The sequence below is a fragment of the Amblyraja radiata genome, chromosome 7 (genome assembly GCF_010909765.2).
Source record: "Amblyraja radiata isolate CabotCenter1 chromosome 7, sAmbRad1.1.pri, whole genome shotgun sequence".
NCBI lineage: Eukaryota > Metazoa > Chordata > Chondrichthyes > Rajiformes > Rajidae > Amblyraja > Amblyraja radiata.
Genome location: NC_045962.1, coordinates 10,605,758 through 10,618,251, shown reverse-complemented (window position 1 = coordinate 10,618,251; position 12,494 = coordinate 10,605,758).

The window sequence follows — 12,494 nt, the reverse complement described above, 5'->3', positions numbered from 1 at the left end:
AAGCTGACTATTATCTAAATGGTGGCCGATTAGGAAAAGGGGAGATGCAGCGAGACCTGGGTGTCATGGTACACCAGTCATTGAAAGTAGGCATGCAGGTGCAGCAGGCAGTAAAGAAAGCGAATGGTATGTTGGCAATCATAGCAAAAGGATTTGAGTATAGGAGCAGGGAGGTTCTGCTGCAGTTGTACAGGGTCTTGGTGAAACCACACCTGGAGTATTGCATACAGTTTTGGTCTCCAAATCTGAGGAAGGACATTATTGCCATAGAGGGAGTGCAGAGAAGGTTCACCAGACTGATTCCTGGGATGTCAGGACTTTCTTATGAAGAAAGACTGAATAGACTCGGATTGTACTCGCTAGAATTTAGGAGATTGAGGGGGGATCTTATAGAAACTTACAAAATTCTTAAGGGATTGGACAGGCTAGATGCAGGAAGATTGTTCCCGATGTTGGGGAAGTCCAGGACAATGGGTCACAGCTTAAGGATAGAGGGAAAATCCTTTAGAACCGAGATGAGAAAAACATTTTTCACGCAGAGAGTGGTGAATCTCTGGAACTCTGCCACAGAAGGTAGTTGAGGCCAGTTCATTGGCTATATTTAAGAGGGAGTAAGATGTGGCCCTTGTGGCTAGAGGGATCAGGGGGTATGGAGAGAAGGCAGGTACGGGATACTGAGTTGGATGATCAGCCATGATCATATTGAATGGTGGTGCAGGCTCGAATGGCCGAATAGCCTACTCCTGCACCTATTTTCTATGTTTCTATGTTTCTATGATACATCCAACCTCCCTAATGCAACATGTAGATGAACTGGATGGAAGGAAGTGATAAGCATGTGATGGACTGGGATGTGTTCACCACTCTCTGCAGGTTCAAGTGGATCAAGAGCAGAGTCCGCAGCCAAACAAAGCTTGATCAGTACGGGTGTCAGAGGTTATGAGGAGAAGGCAGGAGAATGGAGTTAGGAGGGAGAGCACTATGGGTCACAGACTGTTCAGGCACAATTCACATACAACAAATGGCCTAATTCGACTCCTATCACTTATGACCTTATGAAAGTTGAGATGCGTCCCGTCCAAATACTTTCCATGACATGTGCAGAACTTCCATGAGTAGAGAACCCTAATGGATATGCTGAACCTTCCCAGATGCATCGCATGCACAGGAAATAAATGTGCAGTCCTTCCTGCCACCTGCTGTGTCAAAAGTCATATATTTGGCTTTTGATCTGAAGGGCACAAATTCAAGTCAAGAGTCGTCAAGAGTGTTTTATTGTCATATGTCTCAGATAGGACAATGAAATTCTTACTTGCTGCAGCACAACAGAATATGTAAACATAGTACATAATGGTAGAAAAATAAAGTTCAGTGTGTATATACGTATGCACACATACTCAATCAATAAACAAATATAGTGCAATAATAATCATTGCTTATTTGTTGTTGAGTTTAATAGCCTGATGGCTGTAGGGAAGAAGCTGTTCCTGAACCTGGACGTTACACTTTTCAGGCTCCTGTACCTTCTTCCCGATGGCAGTGGTGAGATGAGTGTGTGGCCAGGATGGTGTAGGTCTTGGCTGCCTTTTTGAGGCAGCGACTACGATAGATCCCTTCGACGGTGGGGAGGTCAGAGCCGGTGATGGACTGGGCAGTGGTCACAACTTTTTCCAGTCTTTTCCGCTCCTGGACGTTCAAGTTGCCGAACCAGACCACGATGCAACCAGTCAGTATGCTCTCTACTGTACACCTGTAGAAGTTCAGGAGAATCCTCTTTGACATACCGAATACCCCACTCACCTTCTCAAGGGCAATTAGGGACAGGCAATTAAATGCTGGCTCAGCCTGCACAGTCCACCTCTTTTCAATGAATATATATAAAAACAATATTTGGGCAAGGGTTCTTGCTGCTGAGATTGAATGCCTTGTAATGGTGTAGGAAATAGAAGCAAGAGCAGACCATGTAGCCCCCGGAGATCAAGGCTTATCATATGTGCCTTTCATTTTCCTTACCGATCCCCCTATCCCTTGATTCAATTAGAACATAGAAACATAGAAAATAGGTGCAGGAGTAGGCCATTTGGCCCTTCGAGGCCATTCAATATGATCATGGCTGATCATCCAACTCAGTATCCTGTACCTGCCTTCTCTCCATACCCCCTGACCCCTTTAGCCACAAGGGCCACATCTAACTCCCTCTTAAATATAGCCAATGAACTGGCCTCAACTACCCTCTGTGGCAGAGAATTCCACAGATTCACCACTCTCTGTGTGAAAAATGTTTTTCTCATCTGGGTCCTAAAAGACTTCCCCCTTATCCTTAAACTGTGACCCCTTGTTCTGGACTTCCCCAACATCGGGAACAATCTTCCTGCATCTAGCCTGTCCAACCCTTTAAGAATTTTGTAAGTTTCTATAAGATCCCCCCTCAATCTTCTAAATTCTAGCGAGTACAAGCCGAGTCTATCCAGTCGGCACACACAATTGCTGGGGAAACTCAGCGGGTGCAGCAGCATCTATGGAGCGAAGGAAATAGGTGACGTTTCCAGTCTTTCTTCATATGAAAGTCCTGCCATCCCAGGAAACAGTCTGGTGAACCTTCTCTGTACTCCCTAAAAGAACCCATAAGATCTATTGATCTCAGCCTTGTATATAGTCAACAGCTATCCATGCATCTGGCAGAGCAAATTCCAAAGATTCTCACAGCTTTAAAATATTATCATTAGAGATTTGTTTGGGAATTCATCCCTCATGTGCATTGTGGTGGTATTAGACTTGTCACACTGTTTTATGCAGCCTCTGTTGTTAATTTTCTCTGGAAATGGGAAGACTGAGGTTGGGACTTTTACATTCATGTGAGGGTTTAATGTAGATGTGTAAAGGAGATTCCACTTGTCCAACCTAAAGGACAAACGTACAAGGCAGTCTCTGATAAACCCGACTGGAATTTCATTGCTACCAGAAGAAGCAGTGGAGGGAAAGAGTATAAATCAATTCAAGATACATCAGTGTCTAGTTTTAGATTTAGTTTTAGAATCCTCTGCCTAGGGGATAAGCCTGCGTTTGTTTGTTCGTTTGTTTGTTTGTTCGTTCCGGTGATGGTGCCGTGCACATGGCAGTCAGCCAACAGTCACTTGTCCTTTTCTTTTTTCACTTTTAATGTCAAGTTTCCGGGTACCTTGTCGTGTGTCGCGACTGTTGGCAGATCAATTCCTCACCGGAGATGAATAAAATGTTAGCGCATCGTATAGTAAGGGAGAAAATCTGGCTGGTGCGTTGAGATTCAGAACGATGGAGGAGGCTAGAATGAAAGAATAACATCGTGAAGTTGGGGCAGGAAGGCACGGTGGCGTGGCCAGCAGGAGGCGCTCACTCACAACACCAGAGATCCAGGTTCAATCCTGACCTCTGGTGCAGCCTCAATGGAGTTTGGAGGTTCTGCCTGTAATTGTGTGTGTTCCGTCCGGATGCTCTGCTTTCCTCCCACATCTCAAAGGCATGCAGATTGATAGGTTGATTGACCATTAGATATAGTCCCTGGTGTGTACATGAGTGGTTGAATCAGAGAGAGCTGATGGGAATCAGTCAGGGTATTAAGTATAGAAGTTGGAATGTATGACTCCTTGACTTTACAATGTGGGATTTGTGTAAATGGGTGGTTTATGGTTGGTGCTGCCTCAGTGGTCATAGGGCCTGTCTCCTTGTTGTACCAGGACGCTATAACCCTGACAGCCTAGTTAGACTGAATGGGTGGGTTCTGTGCTACAAATGCTGTGTGTGAAATCTAACTGTGATATAATATAATTGTGATATAATATAATAATATAACATAATATAACATATAATAATATGGTGGCATAGCGGTGGAGCTACTGCCTTACAGCGTCGGAGACCCGGGTTGATCCTGGCTAGGGTGCTGCATGTATGGAGTTTGTACGCAGTGGCGGACTGGGTCTAAAAATATTGGTTGCCTGGAGACAAAGGGGGCCCACCCACAACTACAATGCTATAGTTTAACAGGGGCCCACTTGCCATCACTTGCTATCACTTCATCATGGGCCCACTTGCCATCGGGCAAGCTGACACCCTGGCCAGTCCGCCATTTTTGTACGTTCTCCCCGTGACCTGCGTGGGTTTTCTTCGAGATCTTCAGTCTCCTACCACACTCCAAACACGCACTGGTTTGTAGGTTAATTGGTTTGGTATAAATGTAAATTGTCCAAGGTGTGTGTAGGATAGCGTTAATGTCCGGGGATCACTGGTCGGCGCGGACTCGGTGGGCCAAAGGGCCAGTTTCCGCTGTGTCTCTAAACTAAACTAAACTAAACTAAACTAAACTAAACTAAACTAATATAATAATACAATGTAATTGCATTACAATCTAACAGAATCAATGAAATCACTTGTAGTTGAATGAAGTACTTTTTCACCTGTACTGGACAATGTTTCAGCATTTGTGTAATTCATATCGGACGTGTGGGTGTTATGGCAAGACAGGCATTTTTGCTCAACTCTAAAACGAATTACTGCTTTTGTTGTGGAATGCAGTTTGACATTTCTCCCACGTAGTGTTTTGTCCATTTGTGGCGAGAGAAGCCGACTGAATGGTTTAACTCACAGAAGATTCAGTGACCTAAAACATCGGCTTCCCTTCCACAGATGCTGCCTGACCTGTTTTGTGTTTCCAGCATTTCTTGCATTCATTTGAAAAAATATATATTCATCCCAGTGTTGAAGTCTTTAATTGAACAATGCTCAATAAATTTAGAACACCGCATAATTTTCCCCTCAACACCTCCCACACCACACTCCAGTTTGTAAAACCTCACCAAAGAAAATGATTGAGCCTCTGAGATTCTTTATTCATCTGCAGAAAATATAATGTGATCAGTACTGCTGGATTCAACCTGTATTGACTGTACCTAGGTAGTGTCGGTAAAGATATTCTCTTGTAATTATTTTTAGTCCAATACCTTGCCTTGGTTGCAGTATCAGATGTAGACAGTTGAAGGTTCCCACAGGCTCCAAAATGTATAGACTATTCCAATGAAATGTGCAGATATATTTATAAATATATATGAATGGGGAGAATTAAACACCTGGTTGCAGATCGCCCACACCTGTACAACATCTGTTAGCATCTGCTTATCTCTGTAATTCATGTAAATATCAGCTCTCCTTGATTTCTCTGCAAGTCGAAACAGGACTCACTCTTCTGAGATTTATTAGAGGCTCCACTTTCTAAAAAGTCAGGTCTTGCACTTAATTTGGTTCTGTTTGTTTAGCAGATACTTAAGTAACAGAATGTGCTCCAGCATGTCAAAGTTTGTGTGCAGTTAATGAGACGTGAGAACCTGAACTCATTGTCCGTGCCAGTGAACCAGATTAGACATTCAGCATCTGAACCGGGTATTATTATATCTCGATACGTACTGACTTTATAAAGCGCGCAGGTGGTCCGAGTGGCACAAGCTGTTAGAACATTGTCCTGACGCTCCAGGATCTGCTTTGGAGTTCAGCCCAGACACAAGAGATAAAAGGTTCCCTGCCCCAAACTGCAATGGGCCGTACATGAAATGTGCCTTCACTGTCGAGATGCTAAAGTTGAACAGGAGCCCAGAACTGAGTGAGATTGACCTCAGATTTGGCACTAATTTGTACTGCACTCTTCGGAAATTCGGACCGTTTAATCAAGCTGTCAAGCTGTGAAATACACTTCCGGTTTTCAAAGTGACATGATATACATGAATTGTGCTCGTTCTTGCTGAGAAAGCATTAAGGAGATCATTGGAAACACAAAAGTTATTGGCTGGTGGTTTGAGTGAGCAACTGACAGGATTACAGTGAGGAAGTTATCCAGACCGCTATGCAATGTGTTACATTGCTGCAGGTGTCCATTGATACAAGGTGATTGAGGATCCTCTCCCAGGAACATAGAAACATGGAAACATAGAAAATAGGTGCAGGAGGAGGCCATTTGGCCCTTCAAGCCAGCACCACCATTCATTGTGATCGTCCCCAATCAATAACCCGTGCCTGCCTTCTCCCCATATCCCTTGATTCCACTAGCCCCTAGAACTCTATCTAATTCTCCCTTAAATCCATCCAGTGATTTGGCCTCCACTGCCCTCTGTGGCAGGGAATTCCACACATTCACAACTCTGGGTGAAAAAGTTTTTTCGCACCTCAGTCTTAAATGGCCTCCCCTTTATTCTAAGTCTGTGGCCCCTGGTTCTGGACTCGCCCAACATTGGGAACATTTTTCCTGCATCTAGCTTGTCCAGACCTTTTATAATTTTATATGTTTCTATAAGATATCCCCTCATCCGTCTAAACTACAGTGAATACAAGCCTAGTCTTTTCAATCTTTCCTCATATGACAGTCCCGCCATCCCAGGGATCAATCTCGTGAACCTACGCTGCACTGCCTCAATCGCAAGGATGTCCTTCCTCAAATTAGGAGACCAAAACTGTACACAATACTCCAAATATGGTCTTACCAGAGCCCTATACAACTGCAAATCCCCTAGGGGCACTGCACTGGCAGAAGCCTCTACCTACAGCCTGTTATTTCAATGTTTTATTTTTATTTTTAGTTAGTCTAAAGTCTTGTGTTGGGGGAAACTGTAACTTTTCTATGTGGGGGAGGGGGGCAGGGTAAGGGGGAAACCGTTCCCCAGTCTCTTCCTGGCGGGGACGCGACTATTTCTCCGAGTCGCGTCCTCGCCCCCCCACCTCGCGGCCTACCAGCTGGATCGGAGCGGCCTTTCCTGTCGGGGACTGAGTACCGGACCAGGGCTGCTACAGCGGCGGCGCAACGCTGGAGTCACCGCGGAGCGGGCGATGCCTACCTGGGTCGCCGTTTGGAGCTCCGGAGCGTTGGGCCGCTGCTCCAACATCGTGGAGCTCTGGTGCGGAGAGCTTCCAACGGGGGCGGCGCTGAACAACATCGTGGAGTCCTGGGGCGCCTTGCAGAGGGTCTCCAGCAGCAGGTCTCCTCCCGGCGCGGCCTGCGGACTTTGGAAGCCGCCGACTCCGGTAGGAGGGGGCCGACTCTGTGTCCACGCCGCTGAGGACGTCGGACTTACAACACCCCGGCGAGCGGGCCTGAACATCGGGCCGCCCGTAGCGGCAACTGCGGAGGGCTTGGGGAGGCCCTGACCACGGGGAACAGTGGAGGAAGAGACTGACTTTGGTGCCTTCCCACACAGTGGGAAACTCTGATTCTGCTGTGTGGGGATGTTTTATGTCAAATTCTATAGTGTGTTGTGTTCTTTAATTTTATTGTATGGCTGTATGGGAATTTCATTTCACTGTGCCATCTGGACCATGTGACGAATAAATGTATCTTGTATCTTGTATCTTGTATCTTGCAGAAGAACCTCTTTACTCCTATACTGAAATCCTCTTGTTATGAAGGCCATCATTCCATTAGCTTTCTTCACTGCCTGCTGTACCTGCACGCCAACTTTCAGTGACCGGTGTACAAGGACACCCAGGTCTCGCTGCACCTCCCCCTTACCTAACCTAACCAAACAATAACTAGCCTAATGGTAACTACCAGTGCCAAAAATATGGTGATGGTTTTTCTTCATAGGGCACTTTTCCTTGTGATATACCAGCAGAGTTCTGAAATTGGGATCACCCACCCAACACCCAGAAGGTTGAGTTATTGTGTTGCACCATCTGAAACAAGGGAATCCATGTAAGCTATAATGCATGACGACCCTCTGAAGAAAACTGGAGGAATTACTTTTTGTAGCTGGAATATTAGGGACGTTAACGAGCCAATTAAAAGGGGTAAGGTTCTTGCCCAATTAAAATCAATTAATGCTGATATAATATTTTTACAGGAAACGCACCTTAAAGGTCACGCTCAGACCAGGCTGAAGGCTAATGGATCGGTTAAATATATCACTCCTCTTATCTCTCCAAATCCAGAGGCACTGCAATTATAATCCGTAAGGCATACCATTTATACATAAAAACACCATAGCAGACAAAGATGGTAGGTATGTCATAGTTTCTGGGGAGATATATTCTACCACACTTACTATGGTAAATATCTATGCTCCTAACTTTGATAACCCACAATTTTAAAATAAAATTTTGAATATAATTTCAGACTCCACCCAGCAAAAACTGATAATTGGGGGAGGTTTCAATTGTGTTCTGGATCAATACTTGGATAAATCCTCACAACAAAAGAGATTTAATACAAAATCTAAATCCAGCGAACTCTTAAATAAGTATATTAGAAATACAAATTAATGATAAAAATCACAAAAGAAACATGGGGAAAGTATTTGATATATATACATAAATGTTCGATTAATGTAAGACATAACTTAATTCAATTAAAAATTTTACATAGATTATATTATTCAAAAACTAGACTGAATAAATTGTATCCAAATACTTCTCCCATTTGTGACAAATGTTTATCTCAAAATGCCACTATAACACATTATTTTGTTTCCTGCATAAAACTTCATAAATTCTGGAGCGATATCTTTGAAATATTTACAAAATTATACAAGATAAAAATGGAGCCTAACACTGAAATGATTATACTTAGAGTAACGGGAGATGGGAATAAATTGAACACATTTCAAAACTCATTTTTAAATTATGGGTTAATAATGGCAAAAAAACCTATACTTAAATTTTGGAAAAATACACCCATACCAACGCTTAAAATGTGGATTATAAACATGTTGGACACAGCACATCTTGAAGAAATGCGATTCCTCCTAACAGATAAACATAGAAACATAGAAACATAGAAATTAGGTGCAGGAGTAGGCCCTTCGAGCCTGCACCGCCATTCAATATGATCATGGCTGATCATCCAACTCAGTATCCCGTACCTGCCTTCTCTCCATACCCTCTGATCCCCTTAGCCACAAGGGCCACATCTAACTCCCTCTTAAATATAGCCAATGAACTGGCCTCGACTACCCTCTGTGGCAGAGAGTTCCAGAGATTCACCACTCTCTGTGTGAAAAAGGTTCTTCTCATCTCGGTTTTAAAGGATTTCCCCCTTATCCTTAAGCTGTGACCCCTTGTCCTGGACTTCCCCAACATCGGGAGCAATCTTCCTGCATCTAGCCTGTCCAACCCCTTAAGAATTTTGTAAGTTTCTATAAGATCCCCTCTCAATCTCCTAAATTCTAGAGAGTATAAACCAAGTCTATCCAGCCTTTCTTCATAAGACAGTCCTGACATCCCAGGAATCAGTCTGGTGAACCTTCTCTGCACTCCCTCTATGGCAATAATGTCCTTCCTCAGATTTGGAGACCAAAACTGTACGCAATACTCCAGGTGTGGTCTCACCAAGACCCTGTACAACTGCAATAGAACCTCCCTGCTCCTATACTCAAATCCTTTTGCTATGAAAGCTAACATACCATTCGCTTTCTTCACTGCCTGCTGCACCTGCATGCCTACTTTCAATGACTGGTGTACCATGACACCCAGGTCTCGCTGCATCTCCCCTTTTCCTAGTCGGCCACCATTTAGATAATAAACCAGACCAATTCTTAACGAGTTGGTCTCCATTTATCGACTTCTTGGAAGCATATGGTGCAACAAAATCATAAAAACCAATTGTTTCAGGACTGGGTGAAAGATGGTCCTGAATACCTATAAATACCTATCTCCTATCCCCTACTTTCTACTCTTTCTCTTTCTCTCTCCTTTTTTTTCTTTTTTCTTTTTTTTTCTCCTCACTTTCTCTCTCTTTTCCTTTTTCTTTTTCACACTCACCATACATCACATGTTTTTCTATTTTCTATTATCTACTCTCTCTTTCTCTCTTTTATTATTTTTTAAAATGAAGCTGTACATAAAATGTAACATGCCAATATATATTTGGCACCTTAAGGTGCCACATTACTGTCATTACTTCTAATAAATAAATAAAAAAATAAAATAAATAAAATAAATACAAATATAACAGACGTGTGGAGGATTGCTAACCCATCCGGTAGAGAATACTCCTTTTACTCATCAGTACATAAAACGTACACACGTATTGACTATTTTCTATTGGACACTAAACTAATATCTTTCACAACTAATCCCAAATACCATAATAGTACTATTTCCGATCATTCCCCGCTAACCTTCTCCTTAAAACTAGAAGGAATGTTTAATAAAAAATCGTTCTGGAGGTTTAATTCTCAAATACTAAATAACCCAATATTTAAAACAACAGACGGAACACTTTTTGCCCTCGTTATTATGGGAATCTTTTAAAGCTTTTATTAGAGGTTCTATCATTTCATATCAAGCATATCAAAACAAAAATAATAGGATGGAACAATTGCAACTAGAAGAACAGATCAGAAAACGCGATAGATCCGGCTATAGATAAACATAATAAGATAGCAGTATTAAAATTTAAGCTAAATCAAATTCTATCTGCATGAGTTATCAGACTATTTCAAATTACTAAACAGGAACATTTTGAATTCAGCGACAAACCACACAAACTTCTAGCACGCCAGTAACCAGAAAAGGACCATACTATCCAAAAAATCAAATCAGATAGAGGTGAATTGTTAACACTTCCAAAAGACATTAATGAAAGATTTGCCCAATTTTATCAATATTTAAATACATCCAAAACATCAACAGATAGGAGAAAAATTACAAACTTTCTTGATAACTGTAATCTTCCGACACTTAATTCGGTGAAACGAGATGAATTAGGAGCACAGATTTCAATGAAAGAAATAGAAGAGACAATCAATTCATTGAAGAATGGCAAAACACCAGGACCAGACGGGTTTAGTAACAAATTTTATAAAAGATTTTACGAGGTAATTTCCCCACATTTATACAACCTTTATACATATGCACTTAAAGAACAGACACTACCACAAACACTAGCTGAATCAACCATCACAGTTATACCCAAAAAAGATAAAGATCTGGAAGACCCGGGATCATACAGAACAATCGCCCTGTTAAATACAGATCAGAAAGTATTAGCGAAAACTTTGGCAAGAAGATTAAGTAAATACGTTAATAAATTAATACACTCGGATCAAACGGGGTTTATACCCAAGAGACACTCGTTTAATAATTTGAGACGCCTTTTTAACATAATGTACTCACACAGAAAGATAAAAGAAGACATCAATTATTTCATTAGATGCAGAAAAAGCATTTGATCAAGTAGAATGTAAATATCTTTTTACAGTATTGCAAAAATTTCAGTTGGGAGAAATTTTTATCTCATGGATAAAACTGTCATATGATAAGCCGACTGACAGAATACCGACTAACCATATACTCTCACCTAAATTTCAGTTATCCTGCGGCAAAAGACAGGGATGTGCATTATCACCCCTGTTATTTGCCCTTGCGATTGAACCTCTAGCGGAAAGTATAAGAGCACATCCGAACATTCACGGCTATAATACTAAATGCTCCAATAATAAAATATCATAATATGCAGATGATGTATTATTTTATATATCACCAATTCCCAAGTTAGCATTCCAAGTACATTAAATCTTATAGAGGAATTCGGTTCCTTTTCAGGATATAGTATAAACTGGAACAAAAGTGAAATTATGTCAATAAAACCTCAAGAGCCGACACACCTTCTAAAATTCCCTTTCAGAATTGCTACAGAAAAATTCAAATATCTGGCTGTTCAGGTAACCAGAAAATATAGAAACATAGAAACATAGAAAATAGGTGCAGGAGTAGGCCATTCGGCCCTTCGAGCCTATTCAATATGATCATGGCTGATCATCCAACTCATTATCCTGTACCTGCCTTCTCTCCATACCCCCTGTTACCTTTAGCCACAAGGGCCACATCTAACTCCCTCTTAAATATAGCCAATGAACTGGCCTCAACTACCCTCTGTGGCAGAGAGTTCCACAGATTCACCACTCTCTGTGTGAAAAAAGTTTTTCTCATCTCGGTTTTAAAGGATTTCCCCCTTATCCTTAAGCTGTGACCCCTTGTCCTGGACGTCCCCAACATCGGGAACAATCTTCCTGCATCTAGCCTGTCCAACCCCTTAAGAATTTTGTACGTTTCTATAAGATCCCCTCTCAATCTCCTAAATTCTAGAGAGTATAAACCAAGTCTATCCAGTCTTTCTTCATAAGACAGTCCTGACATCCCAGGAATCAGTCTGGTGAACCTTCTCTGCACTCCCTCTATGGCAATAATGTCCTTCCTCAGATTTGGAGACCAAAACTGTACGCAATACTCCAGGTGTGGTCTCACCAAGGCCCTGTACAACTGCAGTAGAACCTCCCTGCTCCTATACTCAAATCCTTTTGCTATGAAAGCTAACATACCATTTGCTTTCTTCACTGCCTGCTGCACCTGCATGCCTACTTTCAATGACTGGTGTACCATGACACCCAGGTCTCGCTGCATCTCCCCTTTTCCTAATCGGCCACCATTTAGATAATAGTCTGCTTTCCTGTTTTTGCCACCAAAATGGATAACCTCACATTTAT